Below are 19,795 nucleotides of genomic sequence, written 5' to 3' on the forward strand. Positions count from 1 at the left end.
GCTTTTTTTAAGGGCTACACTCACCCCAAGTCACAGGCCTGAAGGTGTTAATGGCCTCGGTGTATATATATATTTTTTTGTCCTCTATTGAGCAGAGGGAGCTGATTAAAATGAGGACACACCTCTCTCCTTATTGATTTAAATTGGGAGAGGAGCCCTCGCCCCTCTGCTTCAATTGGCAATTAATAAAATAGATGAAACTAAGGTGCCTTAGAAAGACAGGCAGAGAGAGACAAAGAGAGAGAGAGAGAGAGGTGGGGGGGGTGGGAAGGAGGGAGGCCGCAAAGGGCAGTGTTGCCACTCAGGATGGTGGGTGGGTGTAGGCAGGGTTGCACTCTCCGATGGAAAAAGTCTTTGGTGATGGTGGTCTTCTGGCAGGGGGAGAAGACGTCTTCACCTGGAAAAGCTGGAGAAGCCCAAGCTTAGTCCTGCAACAGGTCTTAACGAGGTAATTAAATTAAATTAAGGACTTCACCTTGGGCAGCTCCAAGCTCTCCCAGGGCAGGCAATAGAAGGGATGCTAATTAGTGGTGTGTGTGGCCTAGCTTTTAACAAGAGCACACACACTACACCCCTTGATGATCCGGCCTTGCTTCTTCTTTTCTCCCCCCACCTAAAATACAAAGTCTTGGGAGAGTGCCCCAAATAACACCCACCTGTAGATGTTCCGGATGAAGTTTTCTTCCCTCCTTTCAAGCAGTTGGTTTCTCTCCCCTCTCTCCCTCTCCTGAAGTGGAGGCCAAATTGGGGAGGCAGTGATAGAAAGGCCTCTCCCCTGGTTGATGTTGATGTAGGCCTCCTTTCTCCTTCTCCTCCTCTGTCCTCTCTCTCCAGGCACCTCAGTTGATGTAATGATGGTGGAGTTGGTGGTGGTGGTCCAACGTTCTCCTCCTCTTCCTGGTCAGGGGACCACCACTTTAATCCACTCTCCAAAGTCTGGCAGCTCCCTCTACTCGTGCTTGCAGCTGAACAGAGGGTAACTTAAGACTGAAGTACAGAAGCCTGCTATGGCTTTATATACAGGGGTGGTCACTGCCGGTACTGCAGTATAGAATCAGTTCTTCTCTTAAAGGTACATACACAACAAAAAGTGTTCCTCCCCATTGCCTCCTCTCGCAAAACCATCAACTTTTGCTGGGCTATGGCACAATGGGTGTCAGCAGCCTCCAATGTGTTGTCCAATTGACCTCTTTCATTTATGAGCATAGCCTGTAAGTATGGGTGGACTATTTGACCATGGAAGACATTAGAAATGAGCTAGCTCCTATCCTCACTCTTTCCCAGCAGATGCCCTGGCTATTTTCCCTTCCCATCCTTGGGCCAGGTTGCTTTTTGTGGTATATATCAATGATTTGGACTTGAATGTAGGAGGTATGATTAAGAAGTTTGCAGATGGTATAAAATTTGGCCATGTGGTTGATAATGAAGAAGAAAGCTGCAGACTGCAGGAAGATATCAATGGACTGGTCAGGTGGGCAGAAACATGGCAAATGGAATTCAATCTGGAGAAGTGTGAGGTAATGCATTTGGGGAGGGCTAACAAGGCAAGGGAATACAATATAAATGGTAGGACACTGAAAAGTGCAGAAGATCAGAGGGACCTTGGAGTGCATGTCCACAGATCACTGAAGGTAGCAGGACAGGTAGATAAGGTGGTTAAGAAGGCATACGGGATACTTGCCTTTATTAGCCAGGGCATAGAATATAAGAGCAGGGAGGTTATGCTTGAACTGTATAAAGTTAGGCCTCAGCTAGAATACTGCGTGCAGTTCTAGTCACCACATTACAGGAAGGATGTGATTACCCTAGAGGGGGGTGCAAAGGAGATTTACGAGGATGTTGCCTGTGCTGGGGAATTTTAGCTATGAGGAAAGATTGGATAGGCTGGAGTTTTCTTTGGAACAGAGGAGGCTGAGGGGAGACCAAATTGAGGTGTATAAAATTATGAGGGGCCTAGATAGAGTAGATCGGAAGGATCTATTTCCCTTGGCAGAAGGGTCAATAACCAGGGGGCACAGATATAAAGTAATTGGTCGGAAGTTTAGAGGGGTTTTGAGGAGAAGTTTTTTCACCCAGAGGGTGGTGGGGGTCTAGAACTCACTGCCTGAAAGGGTGGTAGAGGCAGAGACCCCCATCACATTTAAAAAGCACTTGGATATGCACTTGAAGTGCCATAACCTACAGGGCTACAGACCAAGTGCTGGAAAGTGGGATTAGGGTGGATAGCTCGTTGCCGGCCGGCACGGACAAGATGGGCTGAATGACCACCTCCTGTGCTGTAAATTTCTATGATTCTATGAAAGGCCAATTGTAGCACATTACTAATTCAGCACATCCCTGTCATCAAACTGGGGATTGCTGGCTGTGTATCTTAGTATTGCAACATGTGGTGATTTGCCTACTATCAAATGGCATCCTGCATGTATCTATTCTCATTAGTGGCTCATGCTTGGATGCTCCCCCCCATTTAACTCTGGTTCCTCAGCTGTATCCTGTCTCCTCCTTCATTTAAAAAAAAAAAAAAAATCATTCTTGGGACATGGCCATAGCTGGAAAGTCCAGCATTGTTCATCCCTAATTTCCCTTGGGAAGGTGGTGGTGGGCCACTGCCTTGAACTGCCACAGTCCATGTGGTGAAGGGGCACTCCCAAAGCTGTTAGGTAGGGAGTTCCAGGATTTTGACCCAGCGACAATGAAGGAATGGTGATATATGTCCAAGTCAGGATGGTGTGTGACTTGGAGGGAACTTGGTTGTGGGTTTCGGAGGTATTACCAAAGAAGTCTTGGTGAGTTGCTGCAATGCATCCTGTAGATAGTACACACTGCAGCCACGGTATGGAGGGAGTGGATGTTTAATCCAGTGGATGGGGTGTCAATCAGGCCATCTGCTTTGTCCTGGATAGTGTTGAGCTTCTTATGTTGTTGGAGCTGCACTCATCCAGGCAAATGGGGAGTGTTCCATCACACTCTTGACTTGTGCCTTGTAGGTGGTAGAGAGGCTTTGGGGAGTCAGGAGGTGAGTCACTTGCTGCAGAATACCCAGCCTCTGACCTGCTCTAGTAGCTATGGAGTTTCTATGGCTGATACAGTTCAGTTTCTGGTCAATGGTGACCCCCAGGATGTTAATGGTGCAGGACTTGGCGAAGGTGATGCTATTCCATGTCGAGGGAATGTAGTTCGACTCTCTCTTGTTAGAGGTCATTGCCTGGCAGTTGTGCAGCATGAATGTTTCTTGCCACTTATCAGCCCAAACCTGGAAGTTCTACATGCAGGTATGGACTACTTCATTGTTTAGCTCAATTCCTCAGATAATCAGCAGCGAACAACCCCACTCTGAGCTTATGATGGAGGGAAGGTCATTGATGAAGCAGCTGAAGGTAGTTGGGCCTAAGACTCCCCTGAGGAACTCCTGGGGCTGAGTTGATTGTTTGCCAACGAGCACAACTATCTTCCTTTTATTAGCCACGAGATATTTCCCCTCGATCCCCATTGACTTCAGTTTTACTAGGGCTCCCTTGGTGCCACACTCAGTCAAAAGCTGCCTTGATGATGAGGGCAGTCACTCTCTCCAATCCCCCTGAAATTCAGCTCTTGTATCCATGTTTGGACCAAGACTGTAATGCGGCCTGGAGCTGAGTGGTTCTGGCGGAACCCAAACTGAGCATTGGTGAGCAGGTTATTGGTGAGTGTAAGTGGCGCTTGATAGCAATGTTGTAGACTCCTTCCATCACTTTGCTGATGGGGAGTTAATTGGTTAGGTTGGATTTGTTCTGCCTTTTGTAGATGGGACATAGCTGGGCCATTTTCCACATTGTCGGCTAGATGCCAGATGTTGTAGCTGTAATGAAACCACTTGGGTAAAGACTCTATTATTGGTGAGGACATTTTGTAAAGAATTTTTAAATCTGAAATTGTGTGTGATTAATGTTTAGGTACTATTATGGGAATGAAAATATAAGTAAACACTGTGGGCTAGATTTTCAGTTTAGGCAGTTTTGGGGCGCTAGCTTTAGCGCCCGCCCGAAGTTAGCGCCCGCCCCAAAGTAGCGCCCCGTTGCCGGGAATTCAGTGGCTTCGCCCTAAGAGGTTGGTGGAGCGCTAAAAGAGGCGTTCCACTACTCTCTTTAGGCGCTAAGCCGGCGGTCCAGAGGGATAGCGCCCAGGCGGGGCGCAGCACGGGTGCGGTCATTTTTGCACTGACAGCAGACCCCGTGGTGCCGACCAGCTCTTAAAGGGGGAAGGGACGAATTAGTCTGCTGCCACGCCCTGCACACTGCAGCCTTGCAAAGAGGCCTCAACACTACTGCTCAGCCCCAGGGAGTCATGGCAACGCCAGAGAAGGCCCGTCAGCGTGCCCTGCGCTTCTCAGAGGGTGATCTGGACATCATGCTCACAGCTCTGGAGGTGAGGCGCAAGATCTTGTTTCCAGACAGTGGGAGGAATCCAACCCACCACGACTACACCAAAGCCTGGAAGCAGATCGCCCAGAGGGTGACATTCACCGGCGAGGCCCCCAGGACCCACACACAATGCCGTAAGAAGTACAACGATCTGACCAGGATTGTGAGGGTGAGTAGCCTTTCCAGTCTCCTCCTCATTCTTGCATGTACACCTGACATGATGGGCAAAGGGACCTGAAAGTCCTTTTGGCCAGCCCTCAGCCAGCAGCATTGGGACAGTCATGAGCATCAAATGGCCATTCGGCACTCTACACTTTGGCCAAGCTATTCCACCATGGGAGGCAGTGCACACTACATCAGGGCTTCACTCTGTCCAAGCTATTCCACCATGGGAGGCAGTGCACACTACATCAGGGCTTCACTCTGTCCAAGCTATTCCACCATGGGAGGCAGTGCACACTACATCAGGGCTTCACTCTGTCCAAGCTATTCCACCATGGGAGGCAGTGCACACTACATCAGGGCTTCACTCTGGCCAAGCTATTCCACCATGGGAGGCAGTGCACACTACATCAGGGCTTCACTGCGCCCTTACAGCCCGTCCTTTCTCTTGCAGGCTAAAGTAGCGTTTAATCGCCAGGCCCGTGCCAGGGGTGGCCGCGCCAAGCTGCAGGAGCTCACTCGGCTGGAGGAGCGCGTGTGTGTGCTCATGGGAGCACGTGTGATTGTCCCCACAGCGTGCGGTGTATCCGACCCTCCACTGCCCGGCAATGGTAAGGACCTCGCCTTTTGGCCCTCTCGCGTCGCACTGGCCCATCCGAGCTACCTCCTTTGCCACTGTCCCACCAATGCGCTGAATCCCACCAGTCCTAACTCCCTCGCTGACGCCGTCTCCTCACTCTGAAGCTACTCTTGTGCATTCCTGCTTTCAGCTGGTGACGACCAGGACCCTGAGGCTGCCAGTGACAGCACCTCCAACCAGGAGGAGGAGGAGGAGCAAGCCGGACCTTCGGGGGAACAGTCACGTCCCGCAGGAGAGGAGGAAATGCTCGACACCTCCTCACTGGACGAGTGCCTGGAGGAACTGTCGCAGGGCAATGCAGCTTCTGGGACCAGTGGCGTCCAGCCACCCAGCAGCCGTGCGCGTGGCCCGCGGCCTTCCCCCCAAAGGGGGGAAGGATCAGAGGGGAGTGCTGCTGCTCGGCAAACTCGCCGTCACCAACGCGGCAAGGGTCCCCTAGTTCGGCCCCCTCCTCCCCAGCGGGAGAGTCGCGACTCCAGTCCGGACACCTTCACTTCGGAGGAGGTGCGGAAGCTCGATCAGATGGCCGACGACTCGGACCGGCGCCACACGGAGCTCATGAGCGTGGTGGGGCGCATGCCTGAGGCCATCGAGTCGCTGGCGACCAGTGTGCGCGAGTTCGGGGCAGCAACTGCCGCGACTGGCCGCATGCTAACTGATGCCGTCAAGACCCTGGCGGATGTGATGCGCGCGCACACCAGGACCAGAGGGCCACTCACTGCTGCCACACGCGCTGTCTCAGGCAGGCATCGCCAGGGCAGGCGCCGCGCTGGACCATCCCAGCAAGCCGGCCGTCGGCTGATTGCTGCGGATCCTGCAGTGCGGGCCCGGCCGAGTGCCACCGCGCCACAGCACCAGCCAGCGCATCCCAGACGCCAGCTGGCCCACATTGCACCATCCGTCGCCGCCATTCCCCCTCTGGGGCGTCAAGGGCAAGCGGCTGCAGCTGATGGTGGCCAGGCTCAGGCGCGCCACTCAGGAGACGGCCCCTCGAGGCCCAAACGCCGTGTAGGCCGCCCCCCAGTGGCATCTGGCGGAAGGGCATCTGAGCCTCAGGCGCCTTCCCCCAGCCTCGCAGCAGCCACTGGGCAGAGCTTGCGAAGGAGCAGCAGGCAGGGCAGGGGAGGCAAAATGCTGGCCAAGGTCTCGCCCTCGCGGGCCACTCAGTAGAGGGTGTGGCCAGCTTTCCTTTAATATGGCGGTGGCCATCTTTATTTTGCCCATGGTTGTGCTTTTGGAGGGCTTTTTTTTTGCGTTAGGCCGACGTTGAGGCCCGGTTTCAATAAAGGTGGAGTGGCTCCTCCCCAGTTTGTGGGAGTGAGTCGTTTGTTGGGCTTTTTGTGGGGCCCGTTTATTGTTTTTGGGGATTCATGTGGGAAGGGCTTTTCATTTTTGTTTAATAAAAAATTATCTTTATTCATGCAGTCTCCATGGTTGTTCTTCTTAGTGTTTGTTGGCTTCGCCGGCTGAGGGCTTGCGGAGCGGCTGCATTCATCTTCCCTCATGGCCCCTGGCCATTCCCTGACAGGGGGCTTAGAAGTACCGTGTAATAAGGTGGCGTCGTGCGGCCCTTGGCCCTGGTCGCTCCCTCCTGGGAACGTACTCCTGCTCCTCCTCCTCCTCCTCCTCCTCCTCCTCATGCTCCTCCTGCTCCTCCTCCTGAGGTGCTGGTCCAACGTCAGGTGGCAGTGCCTGAGTCCTGCGGATAGCCAGGTTGTGTAGCATGCAGCAAACCACCACAAATTGGGAGACCCGGTCCGGCGAATACTGGAGAGCTCCTCCGGAGCGATCAAGGCAGCGGAACCGCTGCTTGAGGACCCCAATAGTTAGCTCGATGATGTTGCGGGTGGTTTGATGGCTCTCGTTGTAGGCCTCTTCAGCAGCGGTCCTGGGCGCGCGGAGCGGGGTCATGAGCCAGGTGCACAAAGGATAGCCTTTGTCCCCGAGTAGCCATCCTCTTGGGGGAGGCTGTGCCTGGAACATGTCATGCACAGTACTCTGCCGCAGGATAAAGGCATCGTGGCTGCTGCCTGGGAAGCTGGCATTGACTGCCATGATGCGCTGCTTGTGGTCACAGACCAGCTGCACATTCAGAGAATGGTAGCCCTTCCTGTTGCGATACTGCTCGCCATGCTCCAGAGGGGCCCGCAAAGCCACATGCGTACAGTCAATGGCGCCCTGCACCAAGGGGAATTCCCCGAGTCTGGAAAATCCCAATGCGCGCTGATGCTGGCTCTCCAGGGCCATGGGGAAGGAGATGAATTGGCTTCTCCTTCTGAACAGTGCTTCGGTCACCTGGCGGATGCAGCGATGCGCGCCGTACTGGGAGATGTTTGCTATGTCCCCAGCAGCGTATTGGAAGGAGCCGGTGGCATAGAAGTTCAATGCCACTGTCACCTTCACTTCCACCGACAGAGACGTCCTGCACCTGAGCTTTGGCCGCAGATCTCGGCGAAGCAGGTGGCAGATCTCTGCAATCACCCCCTTCCGGAATCGGAGCCTTTTAACACATCGCGCGGCACTCCTGTTTAGGTAGGAGCGCTGCTGGCGGTATAGCCTGACTGGGTAAGGCCTACGTGGCCGACGCCTGTAGCCCCCTCTGCCTCTAGCCAGGGCTGCCCCTCTCACAATACGTCTGCGAGCCCTACGGACATGGAGCTGCAGCTCCGCGTTGGCACCCCATGCAACCCCCATCAAATCCTGGCAAACACTCTAATTTCCAAATGGCCACTTGCAGCGCTGTTGCCTGAGTCCAAAAATACCTGGCTCTTGCTGCTTGAAACCAGTTAGCTATCCTCCTTGTTGTGTCTCCAGAAATGCGTTGCACAAGACTGTTTTCTGAAATAATGGATGGCCTTTATACTGGAGAGGACGTTCCCTTTAATTAGCGCCCCCCGGGGCCCGCGCTGGTTGTGTTGCGTTCCTTTTTCCAAACGCTCCGGCCGCCCGCCGCACAATGGGGCGGTCCGACTGAAGTTTGCAATCGGGGCGGCCAAAGGGCGTTGCACGAGGATGTGACGTCATTTTCTGCGCGCGCATCCGGGCGGGCGCTAAACTTTGCGCCGGCGCTAACGGGCAACTTAATTTGGGGCGGGGCGCAAACTGCGCTGCGCCCGGGCGCTACACGCATAGCGCCCGGAAATCACTTCTCTTAAGGCGCTAACTGCTGGCGCAAGCAACTGAAAATCTAGCCCTGTCAGTCAGTTATGTGTGGTGCCAAATTTTCAATAATTTTTTTTTGACTTGCTCTTTCAGACCGGGTGATAAATCTGCTGAGAGATTTGTTATAATAAAATATGAGCTGATGGTTCTACAGTATCTCCGCATTCTGGATCCATCTAAAAAGTCGGTGCAGCATGCCATGTACTCTTGCTGTGGAAGTCTCTCTGTGGTGGTGATATTCACTAGGAATCTTTGTACACAAAACTTCAAACCAAGAGTTAATCCTTTGCTGCATCAGAGTTGCTGGAGCATGAATTGCGTCACGGGAAGGCTCTGGGCTGACCTCTTGGCAATTCCAGTACAATTTCTAAAAGTCGTCTGATACTTTGGAAAACATCATGATAAATTTTGTTACATGTCTGTCCTATGGCTGGAGCTTGTTGTTAAACCTAATGTAAATGCTCAGCATTTTATTGGATAAACTGAACAGCCATTTTGGGGGCAAGTTGTCCACTTACGGATTAGAGGAATTGGAGTGGATGGCTGGAATGCACATAACTGTACAAATTTTTGCATCCATTATGAAAAAGGACAGCTTATGTAACTGTTCAAATTTAAAATGCAGGATTTTAGTGATGCTCAGTGATGTGCTTAGAGGGGTACACAGTGCTTTAGGGATAATGTTGAAAAATAACCTGCTTTCGTGTTATTTTTTTACTCCTCTTAAGATACTGTTAATTTAGAAAATGAGACCACTGTCTTGAGTTTGATGGTCTGCTGTTTATCTCTCTTTTGCTTTTTATATTTTTGTCTTGAACTACAAGCTGTGTCTATATTCCATGTGAATAGTCAAATATTTGAGGTCTCAGAATTTTCTGTCACAGCTGATCTGTCAAACTCTTCTAATAAAGCTCCATTCATTGGAGTACTCTGGGCTCTTGTCCTGACAAGCTGTTTGAATAAAACATTGTCTGCATCTTGCTGTACTCTGTTATATAATTTTTGGACTTTTTTTTAACATTTTGGACTTGTGGCCTTTTTTATAATTTTCTAAGTGCTTTCTGATTTGTGGTGGCTGACTAGCCTTTGGCAAACTTTCTACACAGTTTTTTGGGGATTTGGTTGGCACCTAAAGGTTGCAAAACCTTAACTTTGTTAACTCTCCATGCTAAGGACTAACTTCTAGCGAACAGCCTTTCAGAAACATAGGGGGTGAAATTTGTCTTGGGCAGTAGTGCAACACGGGTGATAGCGAATCGGCCGCCTGTTTTACACGCCGCCCCATTTCCTTTCCCATTGTGGCCATGTGAATTGGCTGGAGTGTTAAACAGGCTGCTAATAATTTGCTATTGCCCAAGGTGAATGTTATCCCCATAGTTCCAAATTTGTAAATGAGGACAAAGTGCTGCAATAATATATACACTGTAGATATCTGCTGGATATTCAAGTGGGTGAAGCTCTGACCAGGAGAGGAAATGGTATGATGAGGGGAAAATGAGAGCAATTAATTTCATGGCTCAAATCTTTGAAGTTAGTTCATGTAAATAACTGTATTCAGTTTAGCAGCATTAGTTTACATTGTAAATAAGTGGGAGAGAAATTGCTAACTTTGGGCTAGGCAGAATATATAATCTTAAGAAAAACTTTCATACAAGTTGCTGAAATATTAGAAATCTCTATCAGTATCTATTGCCTTTGCAGAGATAGTCCACTTTTATTACTTGCTGTAATAAAAACAGAACATTGCCGTATGATTTACTTCAACCCAATACTGATGATGATATGGCGGGGGACATCTCAAACTCAATGTAAAATGTTATGTCCAAATAAACACCTAAATTGGTAATAACTAACTTATTTAATTTCGAGCCCCTCTACAACATTCTCGTCAAAGAATAACAAAATACAAGAGCAGTGCAATGTACTTTCTCCTGGCAGGAGGCCATCTAGTGGTCAGTTAACAATATGTAAGTACCATACATATCACTTTTCCCCCCCTCTCAATTACAAGATGAAAATAATTAGCTCCAAGAATGAACTTGATTAACAGCTTGAAAAAAATTAAGTAAAGAAATTCAACAACTACATCTTACAATAACATGATTTATAAACCCACAGCCCTCTCCCAGCAGTAGGCAGGAAAGATGGATTCTGTCCACACTAGAAGCACAATGAAACCCGCTGCGCTCATAATTACAAGTCCAAACGTTTCGGAGGTTTCCTTGACCTTTGTGGATATTTTTGAGTAGGATTGACAATGCTGCGACGAATAACAGGAGCATTTTCGGGTTCAGTTTCAATACTGTCCGGCTTTCTTCGGAGACTCTCCTGGGGAGTTCACACCAGAAACTAGTAGCGTGCCGCATGAATCAGTGCTTGGGCCTCGGCTATTTACAATCTATGTCGATGACTTGGATGAGGGGACCGAGTGTAATATATCCAAGTTTGCTGATGATACCAAGCTAGGTGGGAAAGTAAGTTGTGAGGAGGACGCAAAGAGGCTGCAAAGGGATGTAGACCAGTTAAGTGATTGGGCAAGAAGGTGGAAGATGGAATATGATGTGTGAAATTATCCACTTTGGTAGGAAGAATGGAAAAGCAGAATTTTTTTTAAAGGTAAAAGACTAGTAAATGTTGGTATTTAGGGGCCCTTGTACATGAATCACCAAGTTAGCATAAAGGTACAATAAGAAAATCGTATGTTAGCCTTTATTGCAAGGGGGTTGGCGCAAGGTTCCCTTTAATTTTTTTTTGGGTAAGCGGCTCCTTTAAGGGGCTGCACAGACCATTCAAAATACCACGCATGCGCGGTTTGTCCTATTTAAAAGCCAGTGAGCAGCAGAGCGCTGCGCGGCCATGCAGCTTAAAGAGAACAATGGGTTGGAGTATAAGAGTAAGGAAGTCTTGCTGCAATTATATAGGGCTTTGGTGAGACCACACCTGGAGTATTGTGTACAGTTTTGTTCTCCTTACATAAGGAAGGATATACTTGCCTTAGAGGGTGATATACCTTAAATAGCTACAGAGACTGGTAGTTATAACTCAAACAGTTGGCTTTTAATAGCTTGGAACTGGACAGAACAGAACACACAGGTTAGCCTTCTGACCAGCTTCTCAGAAGTGAACTAGGAGGCGGAGCCAGGGGCGAAGTAACAGATCAGGACAATCAATAGCACAGCAGAGTGGTATACAGTACATCAGCATTCCTGGCCAACCAAGAAAACAGCAGGGTTACAATAGATTACAATAGGAAACTATACACAGGTAGAATAAGGTATATACTTATAAGACTTATTTCACCACAGAGGGGATGAAACAAAGGTTCACTACATTGATTCCTGGGATGAGGGGGCTGTCCTATGAGGAGAGATTGAGTAGAATGGGCCTATATTCTCTGGAGTTTAGAAGAATGAAAGGTGATCTCATTGAAACGTATAAAACATTTTTGAGAGCGCTTGACAGGATAGATGCTGAGAGGCTGTTTTCCCTGGCTGGCAAGTGTAATCTCAGGATATGGGGTCGGCCATTTTGGACTGTGAATCTTTGGAATTCTCTACCCCAGAGGGCTGTGGATGCTCAGTCATATTCAAGACTGGGATCGGTAGATTTGTGGGCACTAACGGAATCAAGGGATAGGAGGATAGGGTGGGAAAATGGAATTGATGTAGTAGTTCAGCCACGATCTTATTGAATGGTGGAGCAGGCTTGAGGGACCGTATGGCCTACTCTTGCTCCTATTTCTTGTGTTCTTAATCAGGAACACGAACAACGTCCTGGGAGGTGGTTGGTTCCTTACACACAGGAATAGGCAAAACACCTGAAGCTTTGAGGAGCTGTAGCAGCTACTCCCTTAGGTGGAGTAGGCATTGGTGGTAGGTCAATTGCAACACTATCAGTTGGCACCTATAAAAGGTAAGCCCGAGGCTCAGGTAGGCCTCAGAGTGGCAGCGGCGGGAATCCGAGCGGCAGCGACCTATAAAAGGTAAGCCCGAGGCTCAGGTAGGCGGCAGCGGCGGGAATCCGAGCGGCAGCGACCTGTAAAAGGTAAGCCCGAGACTCGGGTAGGCCTCAGAACGGCAGCGGCGGGAATCTGAGCGGCAGTGACCTATAAAAGGTAAGCCCGAGGCTCAGGTAGACTTACTAATCTCCAATCTCAGAGGGAGAGAAGTAAAAAGTAATCGAGGTGTGACGTCACCACGAAGCAGTTAAGTGATTGGTTGGGAGCATTTCTCTCTTTTTCAAAACTTTAACTCTGTGGTTTATAGTTTTTAAGGTCTCTGTGGTGTGGCGGGGATAGTTTGCAAACCAGGGCCCTTAAATATATCATTTAACTAGTGAAATTGGTGGGATTCATTTGTTTAATTTAATTTGAATTAATTAAAAGGTAAGTCATGGCAGGACAGCCCGGTGCCGTGGTATGCTCCTCCTGCACCATGTGTGCAGGAAGTGTGTCCAGCTGCAGCTACTGGCAGACCGCATTACGGTGCTGGAGCAGCGATTGGATACATACTGGACCATTCGCGATGCTGATGTAGGATTCGCAAAATCCAGAAAATACAGTCTAGATTGGTAAAACCCCTGAAATGGCCACATTATGAGAACACGAGATGGAGTTGGCAGTTCTCATGGCTCAGTTCAAAAGGACACACCAGCAGTATCTTACAGCAGCCTGAGTCATCACCGATTAGAAGATTCCAGAACTTACTGCTATTGATATGATAATATGGTTACAGCAGTAACGAACTCGTAAACAAAAGTATTTGCACCTGGAGGTGCGCTAATTGCTAGCAAAACGCAAACCCATCTCTGAAATCGCTGAGCACAGAAAAAAAACCATTATCTGTACTAAACTCAGAGGGACACAGGACAGATCCCATCAGTTTCATTTACAAGACATTAAAATAAAGTACTTGCTTTTGTCAAAGCAGCCTGCCCATTACCTTGACAAAAGAAAACCCCTGATTTGGCGCTGAGATAAGGGCAAGGAAACAGTATAACTGTTGAGGGAAAATCGACAGCAAGACATTCATTCAGTGAGATTCAGACAGATCCATCACGGTTTCATACAGGAGCACCAAGGTCAAGGACAGTTTTAAAACCCTGGTGAGGTTCGAGGAGCACGGAGGGCCTACAAGTTCGAGCAGGAGAGCGGGTTCAGGAGCCGGTCCCATAAGGAAGATCGGAGATCCCGGACGTCACAGGGGTACCAAGATCAAGGATGGTTTTAAAACTCTGGTGAGCATAAAGGCCCAACTCTACCTAGCTGACCAAGTTGAGGTATATTTTAGCAACGGGAGGGTTTGTAACATTAAGGGTTCTGTAATTCAGGAGTGTGATTCATCCCTCTGTGTCCGTGCGCTTTTCCCACCCCCGTTTTAGTATACCACTGATTAAGAATTGTTGTATGACTTAAGATAGTCAAAGTTATTCCTTGTGTGTTAAATTTTAGTTCCCATTGGGAGACGTGCTAATGATTTTTGTCTAAATTGATTCTTGCATTCTGTGTTTATTCTCCTTGAAAATAAAGATATTTCTGATTTAAAACTCACCTTGTCTCACCTGATCCATTTGTCTTCCGAGTCACAAGTTGGGCCACACATCAAGGTTGTCTGGCAATAAGCCCAGTGTCTAGAACCGGTGAGGGGGGGGGGGGGGCGCTTCAGAACCGCTCACGAGCAGTGCGAAATCAAAACCGATCTAGCACACCATAAGCTCGTTAAAACGACCCCTTACACTGAGGACATCGTGAATAGCACATTTAATCAGTTGGTCACACCGCAGGTAAAGGTGGCACAGGCAGAGAGGGAATCGGTGACCAACAGGCCGAGTAGTAGGCGCAGGCAGGTAGTGCAGGGGTCCCCTGTGGCCATCCCCCTCTCAAATAGATATACCGCTTTGGATACTGATGGGGGGGGATGGCTTACCAGGGGAAGGTGCAGCAGCCAACTTCCTGGCACCAGGGGTGGTTCTGCTGCACAGGACGGAAGGAAAAAGACACGGAGAGCTATAGTGATAGCGGATTCTATTGTAAGGGGAATAGATAGGCGTTTCTGCAGCCGCAAACGAGACTCCAGGATGGTGTGTTGGCTCCCTGGTGCAAGGGTCAAGGATGTCTCAGAGCGGCTGCAGAACATTTTGGAAGGGGAGGGTGAACAGCCAGTTGTCATGGTGCATATAGGTACCAACGATATAGGTAAAAACGGGGATGAGGTCCTAAAAACTGAATATAGGGAGTTAGGAGGTAAATTAAAAAAATAGGACCTCAAAGGTAGTAATCTCAGGATTGCTACCATTGCCACGTGCTAGTCAGAGTAGAAATAGAAGGATATTCCAGATGAATACGTGGCTAGAGGAATGGTGCAAGGGGGAGGGATTCAAATTTCTGGGACATTGGAACCGGTTCTGGGGGAGGTGGGACCAGTACAAACCGGACGGTTTGCACCTGGGCAGGGCAGGGCCGGGACCGATGTCCTCGGGGCAGTGTTTGCAAATGCTCTGGAGGAGGGTTTAAACTAAAATGGCCACAGTAAATATGAATTCTAAAAGATCTAAGAGCGTTAAAAAAACAAGCCTCATGGCTTTATGTCTTAATGCAAGGAGCATTCGTAATAAGGTGGATGAATTAGCTGCGCAAATTGAGGTAAACGAATATGATATGATTGGGATTACGGAAACATGGCTCCAGGGTGGCCAAGGCTGGGAACTCAATATCCCGGGGTATTCAATATTCAGGAAAGATAGGCAAAAAGGAAAAGGAGGTGGGGTAGCATTGCTGGTTAAAGAGGGGATTAACACAATTGAAAGGAAGGATATTGGCACTGATGATGTGGAATCTGTATGGGTAGAACTGAAAAATACCAAGAGGCAGAAAACGTTTGTGGGAGTGGTATATAGACCTCCAAACAATAATGTGGAGGTCGGGGATGGCATTAAATGGGAAATTAGAGAAGCGTGCAATAAGGGCACAGCAGTTATCATGGGTAACTTTAATCTACATATAGATTGGGCTAACCAAATTAGTAACAATACTGTGGAGGAGGAATTCCTGGAGTGTATACGGGATGGTTTCCTGGACCAATATGTCGAAGAACCAACTAGAGATCAGACCATCTTAGACTGCGTATTATGTAATGAGAGAGGATTAATTAGCAATCTTGTGCGAGGCCCCTTGGGTCAGGGCAATCATAATATGATAGATTTCTTCATTAAGCTGGAGAGTGAAATAGTTGACTCAGAGACTAGGGTCCTGAATTTAAATAAAGGAGACTACGATGGTATGAGGTGCGAGTTGGGTAGGATTGATTGGGGAATGACACTCGAAGGGTTGACGATGGATGGGCAATGGCAAACATTCAAAGATCGCATGGATGAACTGCAGATTTTGTTCATCCCAATTTGGCATAAAAATAAAACAAAAAAGGTGACTCAACCGTGGCTAACAAGGGAAATTAGGGATAGCATAAGATCCAAGGAGAGGACATATAAATTGGCCAGAAAAAGCAGTAAACCTGAGGATTGGGAGCAGTTTAGGATTCAACAAAGGAGGACAAGGGATTAATTAAGAGGGGGAAAATAGAGTATGAGAGTAAGCTTGCAGGGAACATAAAAACTGACTGTAAAAGCTTTTATAGATATGTGAAGAGAAAAATATTGGTGAAGTCAAGCGTAGGTCCCCTGCAGTCAGAATCAGGGGAATTTATAATGGGGAACAAAGAAATGGAAGACCAATTAAATACATACTTTGGTTCTGTCTTCACAAAGGAGGACACAAATAACCTCCCAAAGATGTCGGGGAACATAGGGTCTAATGACGGGGAGGAACTGATAGAAATCAGTATTTGTAGGGAAATGGTGTTAGGGAAATTGATGGGATTGGGGGCTGATAAATCCCCAGGGCCTGATAATCTACATCCTAGGGTACTTAAGGAAGTGGCCCTAGAAATAGTAGATGCATTGCGGGTCATCTCCAAAATTCGATAGACTCTGGAACAGTACCCATGGATTGGCAGGTAGCTAATGTTACCCCACTGTTCAAAAAGGGTGGTAGAGAGAAAACGGGGAATTACAGACCGGTAAGCCTGACATCGGTAGTGGGGAAAATGCTAGAGTCCATTACAAAGGATGTAATAGCAGAGCACTTGGTAAAAAGTGACCGGATCGGACAAAGTCAACATGGATTTACAAAAGGTAAATCATGTTTGACTAATCTACTGGAATTTTTTGAGGATGTAACTGGTAAAATAGATAAGGGAGAACTAGTGGATGTGGTGTATTTGCATTTTCAAAAGGCTTTCGATAAGGTCCCGCATAAGAGATTAGCGTGTAAAATTAAGGCACATGGGATTGGGGGCAAGGTATTGACTTTGATAGAGAACTGGTTGGCAGACAGAAAGCAAAGAGTTGGAATAAACGGGTCTTTTTCCGAGTGGCAGGCAGTGACTAGTGGGGTACCGCAGGGATCGGTCCTTGGACCCCAGCTATTCACAATATATATTAGTGATCTGGATGAGGGAACTAGATGTAATATCTCCAAGTTTGCAGATGACACAAAGCTGGGTGGGCGTGTGTGCTGTGAGGAGGATGCCGAGAAACTCCAGTATGATTTGGACAGGTTGGGTGATTGGGCAGGAGCATGGCAGATGCAATATAATGTGGATAAATGCGAGGTTATCCACTTTGGTGGCAAAAACAGGAAGGCAGATTATTATCTGAATGGCGATAGATTTGGAGAAGGGGAAGTGCAACGAGACCCGGGCATCCTTGTACACCAGTCGTTGAAAGTAAGCATGCAGGTGCAGCAGGCGGTTAAGAAGGCAAATGGTATGTTGGCCTTCGTAGCGAGAGGGTTTGAGTACAGGAACAAGGATGTCTTGCTGCAGTTGTACAGGGCCTTCGTGAGACCACATTTGGAGTATTGTGTGCAGTTTTGGTCGCCTTATCTCAGGAAGGATGGTCTTGCCATGGAAGGAGTGCAGTGAAGATTCACCAGGCTGATACCTGGGATGGCAGGAATGACGTATGAGGAGAGATTGGGTCGATTGGGCTTATACTCGCTGGAGTTTAGTAGAATGAGAGGGGATCTCATCGAACTTATAAAATTCTAACAGGACTAGACAGACTAGATGCTGGAAGGATGTTCTCGATGGTCGGGGAGTCCAGAACCAGGGGTCACAGTCTAAGGATAAGGGGTAAGCCATTTAGGACAGAGATGAGGAGGAATTTCTTCACCCAGAGAGTGGTGAACCTGTGGAATTCTCTACCACAGAAGGCAGTAGAGGCCAATTCATTAAATATATTCAAGAAGGAGTTGGATATGGTTGTGTCTCCTTGTGTTCTTATACTATATATATTACAGACGCTTTTAGTTCATTTTAGTTAGTGCTTTTACTTAGCTGTATTCTTGCTTTGTTGCAGTGCTGCCGCGTGGTGCGGAGTGATACAAGATGTCCGACCTTGCACTGTGCACTGCCCGTGCACAGTGTGCCACATAGCAATATAAATACACTAACCAAAGTAGTTCCATACCAAAGTAGTTCCATTTAACGATGTCATACTATAACAATGCAACAGATATATGTCTTAAGGCTAGGGGGATCAAGGGATATGGAGAGAAGGCAGGAACAGGGTACTGAATTTGGATGATCAGTCATTATCTCATTGAATGGCGGAGCAGGCTCGAGGGGCCGAATGGCCTACTCCTGCTCCTATCTTCTATGTTTCTATGGCACAGCAAAGGCAGTAAATCAATACAGTTCTCGTAATTGATCCTTGTATCACTCCCACAACATAACATCCATCGAAACTAAAAACATAACCTCTCCAATCTTCTGTTTAATAACACCAATGCTTTATTTTTTTAACACTTGCATGGAAATCAAGACATAATACTCTTTGTCCCACGCGATATTATGTTGATGTTGGTGATCCAGCATTACAAAGTTTCCTTGTCTTACTGATGTTTCCAAGTCAGGCTTAAAAATCTCAAATCAGCATGGATCTTCCTTCCAGTGAATAACTCGGCAGGTGTCATACCAGTAACCGTATGATGTATCATGTGATAATTCAGAAGAAATATCGCTAATTTCTGATGCATGGTCCTAGGATCTTGTAACACCTTTTTTAGAGGAGCTTTGAATGTACAACCTTATCAATTTCCCGAATTGACTGCAGTGGGGAAGTAATGTGAACCACAATTCAAAAAGTATGAAAAATCATATGACTGAAAAAGTGTTCCATTGTTAAGTGACCAGCTCTACAGGAAGTCCATATTGAGCAAACAAATAACGCACCATACATATCGTAGGCAAGCCCTAACGAAATGCACATTTCCCTCCCCCCACCTTGAAAAATCTAGTTGAACTCTGCAAGGATGAAGTTTTAAATGTCCCTGATTAAAAAAAACTTCAAAAGGAAATGATTGTGTTGCAGACTAATACACTAGAATTTTTTTTTGCTTGCAATGCAGAGTTTTGAATTTATACTTGGTATTATTTAATGACTCTGGTTGTCTTAATGAATTTTTTTGGTTCCCTAATAGAGATGTATGCTGTATGTGTCTGACACAGTAATTTCCCCTCTGATATTGTTGCTTGCAGAGAAATTTCAAATACACTGAAAATGTTTTACTCTAGTGTTACTGCAAATTGAGTGTCTGAATTAACCTGAATATTACATATATATGTGGACGTGTATACTGTATGCCATGTACTGTCAATTGTTGGTTTTTCATTGATCGTAGCAATAACTTTTGGAGCTTCGTATTGTCAATAAATTAGGTTGGCTGTCTGCACTTTAACATTGTTTTATCTGTCATTAGACCTGGGTGGATGTTTTTATCTCTGTCCAGCAGGTGCTGTTCAAGGGAGAGGTAGTGCTAGAAATTGCATGCATCAGCCATGAACTTTGGTTCCCTTTGGCTGTGGTTATATTCTTGCTGAGGTGACCGCTTGCTTTAGACCAAAGCTAGGTCAGCGAGGAATGGTGGTTTAAATTTTATAATACTGGGTTACTGTATTGTGAATTTGTACCATTGGGTGTTCCATCATTTCCAGGGTTGTGAGGAAGGAGCAGGTTGGTGCTTGGCGTGGGGACACCACACTCTTGGAACATTGTGCTGGTGAGGTGATCTGCAGCCTTGGTGGTGGTCTACTTTTTTTCTTCCAGGCCTGTGAAATCTGCTCTGCTTTGCCAATTATCCATGCTTCCCTTTCTACCTGCCTATCCCCCACCTCGTTAGCTATTCGCACGCTCTCTGCATCTCGTACGTTGTTTATTTATTTTATTTCTCTCATTATGCTTCTTGTTGTCTCATGCTAATATAATTTTTCCCATTTAACCATCCCCTAAGCACTTTACAGGTCATTTTGGTTCTTTTCCTGTATGTGTGGTTGTGCTCTTTCCCCTTCCTCCTTCCCCTTGTACTGTTCCTTTT

The 19,795-nt window shown here is 47.5% G+C and overlaps 1 protein-coding gene and 1 long non-coding RNA gene across 3 annotated transcripts in view; both read left to right on the forward strand.

Annotated features, from left to right (window-relative positions):
* LOC147111113 (FYVE, RhoGEF and PH domain-containing protein 3-like) overlaps positions 1 to 19,795 on the forward strand; it is a 316,038-nt gene that overhangs the window by 56,735 nt on the left and 239,508 nt on the right. The window lies entirely within an intron of this gene.
* LOC147111114 (uncharacterized) lies at positions 1,620 to 9,340 on the forward strand. Its single transcript, XR_015080041.1, has 2 exons — positions 1,620 to 3,682; positions 8,458 to 9,340. It is a non-coding gene; the product is annotated as an uncharacterized LOC147111114 (long non-coding RNA).

Source organism: Somniosus microcephalus, chromosome 11 (genome assembly GCF_052327205.1).
Source record: "Somniosus microcephalus isolate GS21.2 chromosome 11, FLI_Smic_1.0, whole genome shotgun sequence".
NCBI lineage: Eukaryota > Metazoa > Chordata > Chondrichthyes > Squaliformes > Somniosidae > Somniosus > Somniosus microcephalus.